General features: G+C 34.8%; 1 pseudogene; it reads left to right on the forward strand.

Moving 5' to 3' along the window:
• Window positions 1-281: 281 nt before the first annotated feature.
• Window positions 282-8,974, forward strand: LOC113700751 (putative pentatricopeptide repeat-containing protein At3g25970; annotated as a pseudogene).
• The last annotated feature ends 548 nt before the right edge of the window (window positions 8,975-9,522 follow it).

Here is a 9,522-nt window from a genome sequence, read left to right on the forward strand (position 1 = left end):
GAAAAAAGTTAACACTTGTACAACCCATGGCTTTTTTTTTTCAACTCACAATTGTATCATTGAAATTTTTGTAGGAAGTCTCCATTGAATGATAAATTTGTACCACTTTGCAGCTCCTTCTTTTAAGTCTCAAAAGTAGAATTATCTGTGTTGAAAAACATATCATCATCTTTGGAGACTTTGCAGATTTTTATTCCATCTTGTCGGAGGGGAGTGCAAGTGACTCTGATGCCGATAATGAAAGCTGAGATGGAGGAGATATTAAAACCGATGAAGCAGGCATGTATTTTGACACGAATGGTTTTATGCCTGCTGATTCTTTGAGAAGTGCTTCTTATCGAAGCAGAGAGAATACAGAAAATGTGTGTAGCTCTTTTACAAATGAAAACGGCTCATTCTTTTCTGATCGTCCGAGGGAAGTTGACATAGAAATTAAGGCAATTGAATATCCATATGTCAGAAGACGGAATAATTTGCTAGAACCTAAGGAGAAAGAAAAGCCAGTTGGGTTATGGTCAATAATCAAAGATAATATTGGAAAGGATCTGTCTGGAGTCTGCCTTCCAGTTTACTTCAATGAGCCACTATCTTCATTGCAGAAATGCTTTGAAGATTTGGAGTACTCATACTTGGTTGACCATGCATTGGAATGGGGAAAGCAGGTAACTCTTCAGCTTACTTGTATTTTTTTTCCCCTGAAAAATTAGTTTCTTGCATTGTAGAACTCCGGTAGTTAACTTACTGGTTGCACTTAAAATTGACTGGCTGCTTTTTTAACTTTTTCCAGATGCTGCCGGGCTGTCTAAAGGCCGGCAACACTGACACCACTGGCGGCTGGGCTGTAGTCAATTTTTTTTAAAAAATTTTTAAGTGCTGCCTTTTAAAAAAATATATATTCCGCTTTTGCTGCGGGTTGTGTCAGCCTGGTAGCAATAGTTTTAGACAAGCTCATTGTCAGATCAATACATGTCCGATTTTTCTTTTTTGATCAATATTTCGAGTAATTAGCCCAAAACATCTTATAACTCAACAAGTAAATTCGGTGACCCTAGTCGACCCACACTATCTTCACCGGTTCCTCATCCAACTGGGTTTAATAACAATGTCCCATTGTATCTTTTAAAAAAGCTTTATCTAATCACCTTGAAAGCGTTAGTCAGCTTTCTTTCACTAGTTTCCAATCCAGTCGGGTTTAGTAATTGTTCCATTGTACCTACTTAATTACAAGAAAGTGTTCCATTATCTTCACTAGTTCTCCATCCAAAAAACTATTTTAAAAACAGTGTCTAAAATGTGTGGAACAGTAGAAACATTAACGTTAGAGAATAGATATTTTGTTAGGGGTCTCGAGTTATGATATCATCCAATTTTTGGAGCAGGTTTCCTCTAAATTACAGTGTTGTTAGATCCAAACCGGACTGATCGATTTGATCGGTCTGATCGTGAATCATTTTTTTTTTCAAACTGGTTTGTAGTACAAAATCACTTTGGTAAAAAATCGATCAAAACCGGCTAAACTAGTGACCTGATTTGCTAGTTAGCCCGATTTTCAAACTTTTTTCCTCTTGTTTTTCCCAAGAATAATTTGAGTTACATAAATTATAACACTCTCATTTATTAATAGGAGTATGAAAACGCCACACAATTAGTGTAAATACTAAAATCACTAACTTTATTGAATGATCTCTAAATCAAGATGTTTGATCCTTATCATCTCATCAATTTAGCATCATTAATTCCAACTTGCATTAATTTGTTTAATTTAGTTTTTCAAGTAGTTTTGGAAAATGGACATATTTTAATCATAAATTTACATTTTTATAAATAATTATTAGGTGTATATTTGATTACAAATGTAATATTTTTGGAACATTTTGTATGATTGGCCGAATATAACCAAGAACTTAATTTCAATATTTCTGAAACTTCCAAGTCACTATCCAATCTGAGTTTAACAACAATGCTAAAATAAGATTCAAAAAACTACCCTGTTATTGTTATGTGTGCTAATTATGCTAAAATCAGGGGAGAATCTAGAGCTATTTTCATCTTTCTAGATGTTATCAGACCAAGAAGAAAAGATTATAAAATTGGGGTTAATCACAAGAAACCACCCCCTAAGATTTTGTGTATTTTTGCAGTTTACTTGCTAAGGTTTAATTTTTCTCACTTGATCCCCTTAACTGGTAGTCAAAGCAGGTATTTAGTAATGATGCTGATAGTTGACAATAAAAGGACAATGCTATCTCTAAAAAATTAATGAACAAACATAAATGCTGACATGTTTGAGTCAAACATAGCACATATTTCTTTTCCTTTGCACAAAGTTCCAGACTTGTCCATTTGAAGTAATCACATGGATAACGATTCTAGATAAAAGAAATGTTCGTATTTCAAATTATTCTTCCAAAAAGTACAAAAAAAATAATTAGTCTATCGTAAAAATCAAACCTTGTAATTTGAATATCCAAGATATATACTTTTAGAATTTTTTCGTGTCCAAGATCTTTTTAAAGGTGCTATTTCATGACATCCACAAGTTTCTTGGATTGGTTCTTCCATATGGCGTGATGAATAACATCTAGAAGAAGAGCAAGGAAATAAATTTGGAAAAACTTGGGGACATTTTTTTCCTATTTTAGTTGCCAATGTTGCGGATGTAGGAGAGATTTTTTTTAATGTGATGAATGCTTAAAACATATTAGAGAATTTCTAAAGTTGTTTCTTTATAGGATATGAAAAGTGCAACATTCATAATAAATTTAAGGGTTAAATGCAAAAAATCACTACAAACTATATACTGAGTTGCAGTTTACCCTCTAAACTATAATAATAGGCATTTTTCCCCCTTGAATGATGTGTTTGGACAAATCTACCCCTTTTATTTTAAGCATTATTATTTTTCTTTTTTCCCTACCATTTTCTTTTTAAATTCTTTCTTATTTTTCTTTAAACGTTGTTTGAATAATTAGACTAGATTAGTCAAAATTTGTTTATTTCTTAATTTCGTATGTCAATATTTTATAAAAAAAAATCTATGGAATACAAGATTTTTTTTTCCAAATGGTGAAGTCAATGTCATTTAAGAAATTGAACTTTTCAAATATATAATAACAAAATAGAGAAATTGATTAATCAATTATTAGTAGTATCAATAACAAAAAAGATGAACTACTATTGTTGTTTATTCTTATTTTTTATTTCACTACAAATAACAATTGTTAACTTTTCTTTTTTATGTGATATATACTATGTTACTTTTGTTATAAGTAGTTGAGTAACTGTGAACTCTTAATTAGTTTATAGGTACTTAAATTGTTGAATTACTAGATTAATACATTTTACAATATAAGCTACATATATTTTGTAATAACAAAGAGTTTATGACAAATTATTAAGAATGAATTTAACAAATAAATAAATTAAAAAAGCAGTTTAAAAAATATTAAAATTTTTGATGTAAGTCTTTTCACATCGGAGAGAGATGTTGGTTAGTTCCAAGAGAGAAGGAGAACAAAAAGAAAATAAAAGGAAAAAAATGAAAAAAGCTAATAGAGAAAAAAAAAAAAAGGGTTTAAGATAGTAGGGGTAGCATTGTCCAAACATATCATTCAATGGGGCAAAATGCCTATTATTATAATTTAGAGGATAAACTGCAACTGGGTATATAGTTTGTGGGCGGTTTTTTGCATTTAACCCTAAATTTAACAATTAAAAAAGGGGTATTTTTGTCAACTACAATATTTTAACTATTCATTTGTTAAGGTGGATCGACAGAGCAGATAAAGTTAGAAAATAAAAAATTAGCGGGTAAAGTACAAAATAAATCAAACCTTAGGGACTTCTTGTGATTGATCCAAAAAAGTGAACTTTATTCTTTTCAAGCATAACGGGCATCTTGGATGTAGTTTCATGTCTGGTTATCCTTGAAAATTTCTTTTTCAGTGGCACTGCAGCCACTGGTTGAAAGCTCAGTGGCCAATTTATCTAAAGTTGTAGCAACCCATTGTCATGCTATCAAAGCTGGAGTTGTTGGTAATGTGTCCACAGCCAATAACATCATGAATGGTTACATAAATTGCGGACGTCTGGACATTGCTGTCAAGCTGTTTGATGAAATGCCTGAGAGAGACACTGTTTCTTGGAACACAATGATCGCTGGCTATGTGAATTCCAGAGAATTCTTTAATGCTTGGGACTTTTTTAAGCATATGAAGCTTAATGGGGTTGGGGTTGATGTGTATGCATTTGGGAACATACTCAAGGGTGTGGCGACAAATGGTGGGATATTCTTTGGACAGCAACTGCATTCAGATGTTGTTAAGTGGGGATACGGAGGGAATGTTTATTGTGGGAGTGCTCTTGCAGACATGTGTGCAAAGGTCCCTTTTATTACCAAAAAAAAATAAAAAAGACGTGTGTGCAAAGTGTGGTAGAGTTGAAGATGCAGATAGGGTGTTTCAATACATGCCAGAACGCAATTCGTGGTCCTGGAAGGCTTTGATTGCTGGTTATGCAGAAATAGGTGACCATGAAAACTGTTTTTAGTTGCTGAAATGGATGGATAATGAAGGTGTGGGGCTTGAGGATGGGACATTCGCTCTAGTTCTGACATTGCTTGATGACAGTGAATATTACGAACTAACAATGCAGATCCATGCCAAAGTTTTAAAACTGGGGTTGTGGATTCAAAATACCGTGCTAAATGCTAGGATTACTTCTTATTCATGATGTGGGTCTGACAAAGATGCAAAAAGAGTTTTCAGTAGTGCTAGTGGCTACCGGGATCTAGTCACGTGGAATTCCACGCTAGCAGCTTATTTACAACATGATCGCATAGAGCTTGCATTTAAGCTCTTCTTGGAAATGGAACTGCTGGGGTTGGATTCAGATCTATATACTTATACTTGTATGATAAGTGCTTGTTCTGGAGATGCAGAACAGGCTAAAGGGAAATCATTGCATGCGTTGGTAATAAAAAGAGGGCTAGAAAGAGAGTAACAGCTGTATCTAGTTCATTAATTGCCATGTATTTGAAATCAAATAACAGAGGAATGGAAGATGCAATAAAAGTATTTGACTGTACTGAGTTAAAAGACTGTTTCATGGAATTCAATTTTGACAGGCCTATCAGAGAAAGGTTCAGCAAAAATTCATTGAAAACTTTTCAGAATATGCCCTACCACAACCTGGAGATTGATCACTACACTTTTTCTGCCACTCTTAGATTTTGCTCAGATTTGACAACTTTGCAATTGGTTAAGCAAATTCATGTGTTCACAATAAAATCAGGCTTTGAGAAAGATGACTATGTAACTATTGCTTTGATATTTATGTACTCTAAAAGTGGGAGTCTTGAGGATGCCTGGAAGTCCTTTACTGAGTCACCTGGAGACAGTTTAATCACATGGAACTCAATTATGTTTGCATATGCTCAACATGGGCCAGGTAAAGTTGCACTTGACCTCTTCTTTCAAATGATAAAGAAAAATGTAAAACTGGATCATATAAGCTTGGATGCAGTTCTAACTGCATGCAGCCATAGTGGCTTAGTAGAGGAAGGTAAAAAATTTCTAAAATCAATGGAATCGACATATGGTATTCCACCACTAATGGAACACTATGCTTGTGTGCCATTGACCTGCTTGGGAGGGCTGGGCGTATAGAGGAAGCAAAAGAGCTGGTCAAAGAGATGCCTTTTCAGCCTGATGCAATGATGTGGAAAACTCTACTAGGTGCCTGTAGGAAATGTGGTGACATTGAGATGGCAAGCAATTGAAGTGGCAAGTCATCTACTGGAATTAGAGCCCAAAGAGCATTGTACTTATATTCTTCTCTCTGATATGTATGGACATTTTGAGAAGTGGGACGAGATAGCTACTGTTAAGAAACTCACGAGGGAGAGACGAGTAGAAAAGGTACCAGGTTGGAGTTGGATGGAAAGTAATGAAGTGCATTCTTTGAATGCTGAAGATCATTCATACCCCCAGTGCAGAGAAATGTGCCAGTTATTGAGAGAATTAACAAACAAAATCAAACTTGAAGAAAACTCTATTGATTTGGACATTAATATGGAATACTTGGGTAATGTGCCTTATTATTGTCCTAAAGATACTCACATCCAGCTTAGTGTGGGTCTTTGAGCATCTGCTGATTATTCTGTCCCTGCCAAAACTTGAATTTCTGAAAGTAGCACACCTGGTAATTTTTAACTCTTGCACCGGAGTGGGTAAATCGTCTCAATGATTGGTTGGACTAATAAATTGCTTAAGAATGCGTCCTTTCCTTCCTCTTAGAAGGAAATTTTCAGATCAATATCTTGGTTTGGCATGGATTTTGTTGGATACTTGGCAAAAGATTTCCTGATGAAAGCGGATCCAACATCAAATCATGATGATTGAAGTCATTTAGATCGATTTGTCTGCACAGCTGAACTAAATGCATAACAAGCCAATGCATTCATCCTTTTGAATTACACATTGCTGCTGCCGGGTGGATCCCGGATTGAAGTCATTTAGATCGATTTGTCTGCACAGCTGAACTAAATGCATAACAAGCCAATGCATTCATCCTTTTGAATTACACATTGCTACTGCCGGGTGGATCCCGGTTTGTCATTCTTTGAGACCACTACTGTTTAAAGCATAAATGATTAAAGGTAACTTTTATCATAGTGTTTTTATATTTTTTTTTTAACTTTTCTTTTTGTTCCTTGATATTTATAAACCATGATAAGCTGAAAGAAGTTTTTCTTGCATTCTTCCTCAGCGATTTTTGTGTTTCACAGGTTTTGTTTTTATCCCTGAAGCAAGGAACTGCCAAGAAGGTATGCCTGTTTCATTTCTTATTCTTTTGTCTTGTTCCTTCATCATATTCTTGCTACTTTGTATGTTTCATCTTGCAGTCAGAAAGGCCAGTATGCACAATGTTAATACAAAAATTTGCATCAGGGGACAAGAAATATGCAGGTAGGTCTACAATTTCATAAAGGAAATGTAAAACAAATTTGTTGCAGTTCAACGTAATTATGTCACATATGAAGCACGTCTGAGTTTAGTTTTCTGGCAGAATCACATACTATGGATATCCTTCAAGTCAAGATTGGTCTGTGGCTGCACTTGTAGTGGAGGCAACAGGTAATGTATTCATACCAGTTATACAATCTCTTAGCAAACAGTGAAGCTTCCTCTTTATCCATATCTTGATTTTACTAACTAAATAGAAATGAGCCAATGAATTTAAAAAGTTAAATACCCAGAATTGAAAACGAAGAAGCAAAGTCCTTATTTTGGTGAGACAACTGTCAACCATCCAAGCAAGTTTCTCCAATTATAAAAGCAGTTTTAGGATGAATCTTTTCTTTCATAAAGAGTCAAACAAACGTTTCCTTTGGCCCTTCCTCCTCCCTTCTTCCTAAAGATGCCAGTTTCATATAATTGACCCTCAGGTGCTTGCATCTCATGTGGGAAGTATAATCGAAAAAAGCCTCACCAGCAGGAATTTGACGTCTTGTTTCCATTTAGTAAATGAAGACATCTTAAAATATCATGGCTTGCTTGAAGCTTCTTGACTCTTACATGCAGGATAAGAAGCGAATGATTCTGTTTATCAGTTACTAGATAGGTGGAGGTCAGTGAATCCACATTGTGTTAAAAAAGCCCCCTTCCTGGTGGCATCATCAATTCATTAAAATTTGATAAGAAATCTTTTCCAATTCTTTTTGGTTGGTTTTATATTTTTGTTTTTGCAAGTCTATCAGTGCTTGCTCATTCTGCTTCAGTAGTTTGGCTTGAAGCTGAAATTGTCTTAATGTGCTGCAAATCATGAGGTCGACTTGTAATCAGGCACAAGATGAATAAGAGGATGGTCACGTTTTTTATGGATAGGACTCAAGATATGTGTTACTTCTTCTGGTTCAGAAAGCAAAGCAACTCAAATGGGATAATGAGGTTCCTAGGAAGGCATCAGTTTCTGCTCTCTCTTCTGTTAGGCCATTTTCCATAGAAAATCTGGATTTGGGTTCTTGTTTGTGAGTGAGTAAATTAACCTACTAGATATGAGGGAGCTTGACGGAACTTGGGGAGAGGGCCCACCATCCCCCTCAAGTCTATAAATTTATGCTTTTCTTAGCAATAAATATAATGTTCTTGGCAAATCCGTAACATTGTCCTTTTTTTTGACTTGTAGTCTAAAATACGAGAATGGAAATGGGTACATTTGTACGTCTACTCATGTGGACACTTGAATGATTATGGGTTTCATCATTTTTTTACTTATATTGGTAATTGTATACTCAATTAAATATCATTTTAGAACTTAAACAACATATACGATATGTAAATTAAGTTGATTGAACAATGATTTTTTGTTTTCCTTTTTTATATTTCAATTGTTTATGAATAGAGTTTCAAATAGAATGTGCATTTTATAGTTGGAATTACTCAACATAATTATCAATCTACATGAATATAAACATAAATATACTGGAACCTAGTACCTCAAAAAAATGAAAAGAAAAAGAGATTAGTTAGACCTCCCAAATGGAAAAAATGCATTGAAAATGGATGGAACTAGTAATACAAGTCTATGGAACTTTGTGACCTGTATACGAGCAAGAATCTCTACCATTTCTCATATTGAAAAAGACATTGAAAAAGCACTTTTTGAATTTAATGCGCTTCTTAGTAAGAGTTGATTAAAGATTATCTTGTCATTGCAGAGTCAAGGTTGATTTTTTACGGATCTGTTACTCAATTTTTATCACTCTTCATGCGTGATTTATTTTGCTTGGATCTTACAGATAGCTAAGGGGATTACTCGCCATAAACACTGCCTGAGGCAGTCATCTGAAGGATGGAGCTCCATAGTCAACGAGCTAAGATCACGGAGGGAGGGTAAAAATGCGGGCAGCATCCAAGATGGTTCTACCAGACCTCTCATCCCGTATGAGAAAATGTCTGCAAGGAGAAAGTGATGTGAGACGGATCTAGACGAACACCAAGTTGGGATGTTTTGCGGAACTTTGACCCTTCTAGAATCACGAGCCACGAACTAAGGAGATTCCTTAACCCACGACTAGCCACTTTAGTGAACCAAAAGTATAGATAGAAGAACGCCACAATCAAGGAGACTACTTGATTGATAAGTTCGTTGAACAACTTGAGATTAATTCTCAAGTATTCAAAGGAAATTCTCTTGAGACAAGAGAGAGTGAATAAACTCACATATGTTTTATAAAATCTGAAAACCGTCTAATGAATGAAAACCTAGGCTATATATAGCCTTACATGACTCAAACCCTAGAAGATCCAATGGACGACCTTGCCCTTCATTAAGGGTGAAAATATCTAACAACTAATTAACTAATCTAAGACTCAGAATTCGGCCAAAGGTAAAGTGTTATTGACCGAAATTATTTAATGCTAACAAACAACTAATAATGATAACTAAAAACCTAATTAACAAGCTAGTACTCCGCGAACTAGTCTTTACTTGAATCTTTCAATTCCCCATGTGCTTGAA

Source organism: Coffea arabica, chromosome 7e, assembly GCF_036785885.1.
Source record: "Coffea arabica cultivar ET-39 chromosome 7e, Coffea Arabica ET-39 HiFi, whole genome shotgun sequence".
Lineage (NCBI taxonomy): Eukaryota > Viridiplantae > Streptophyta > Magnoliopsida > Gentianales > Rubiaceae > Coffea > Coffea arabica.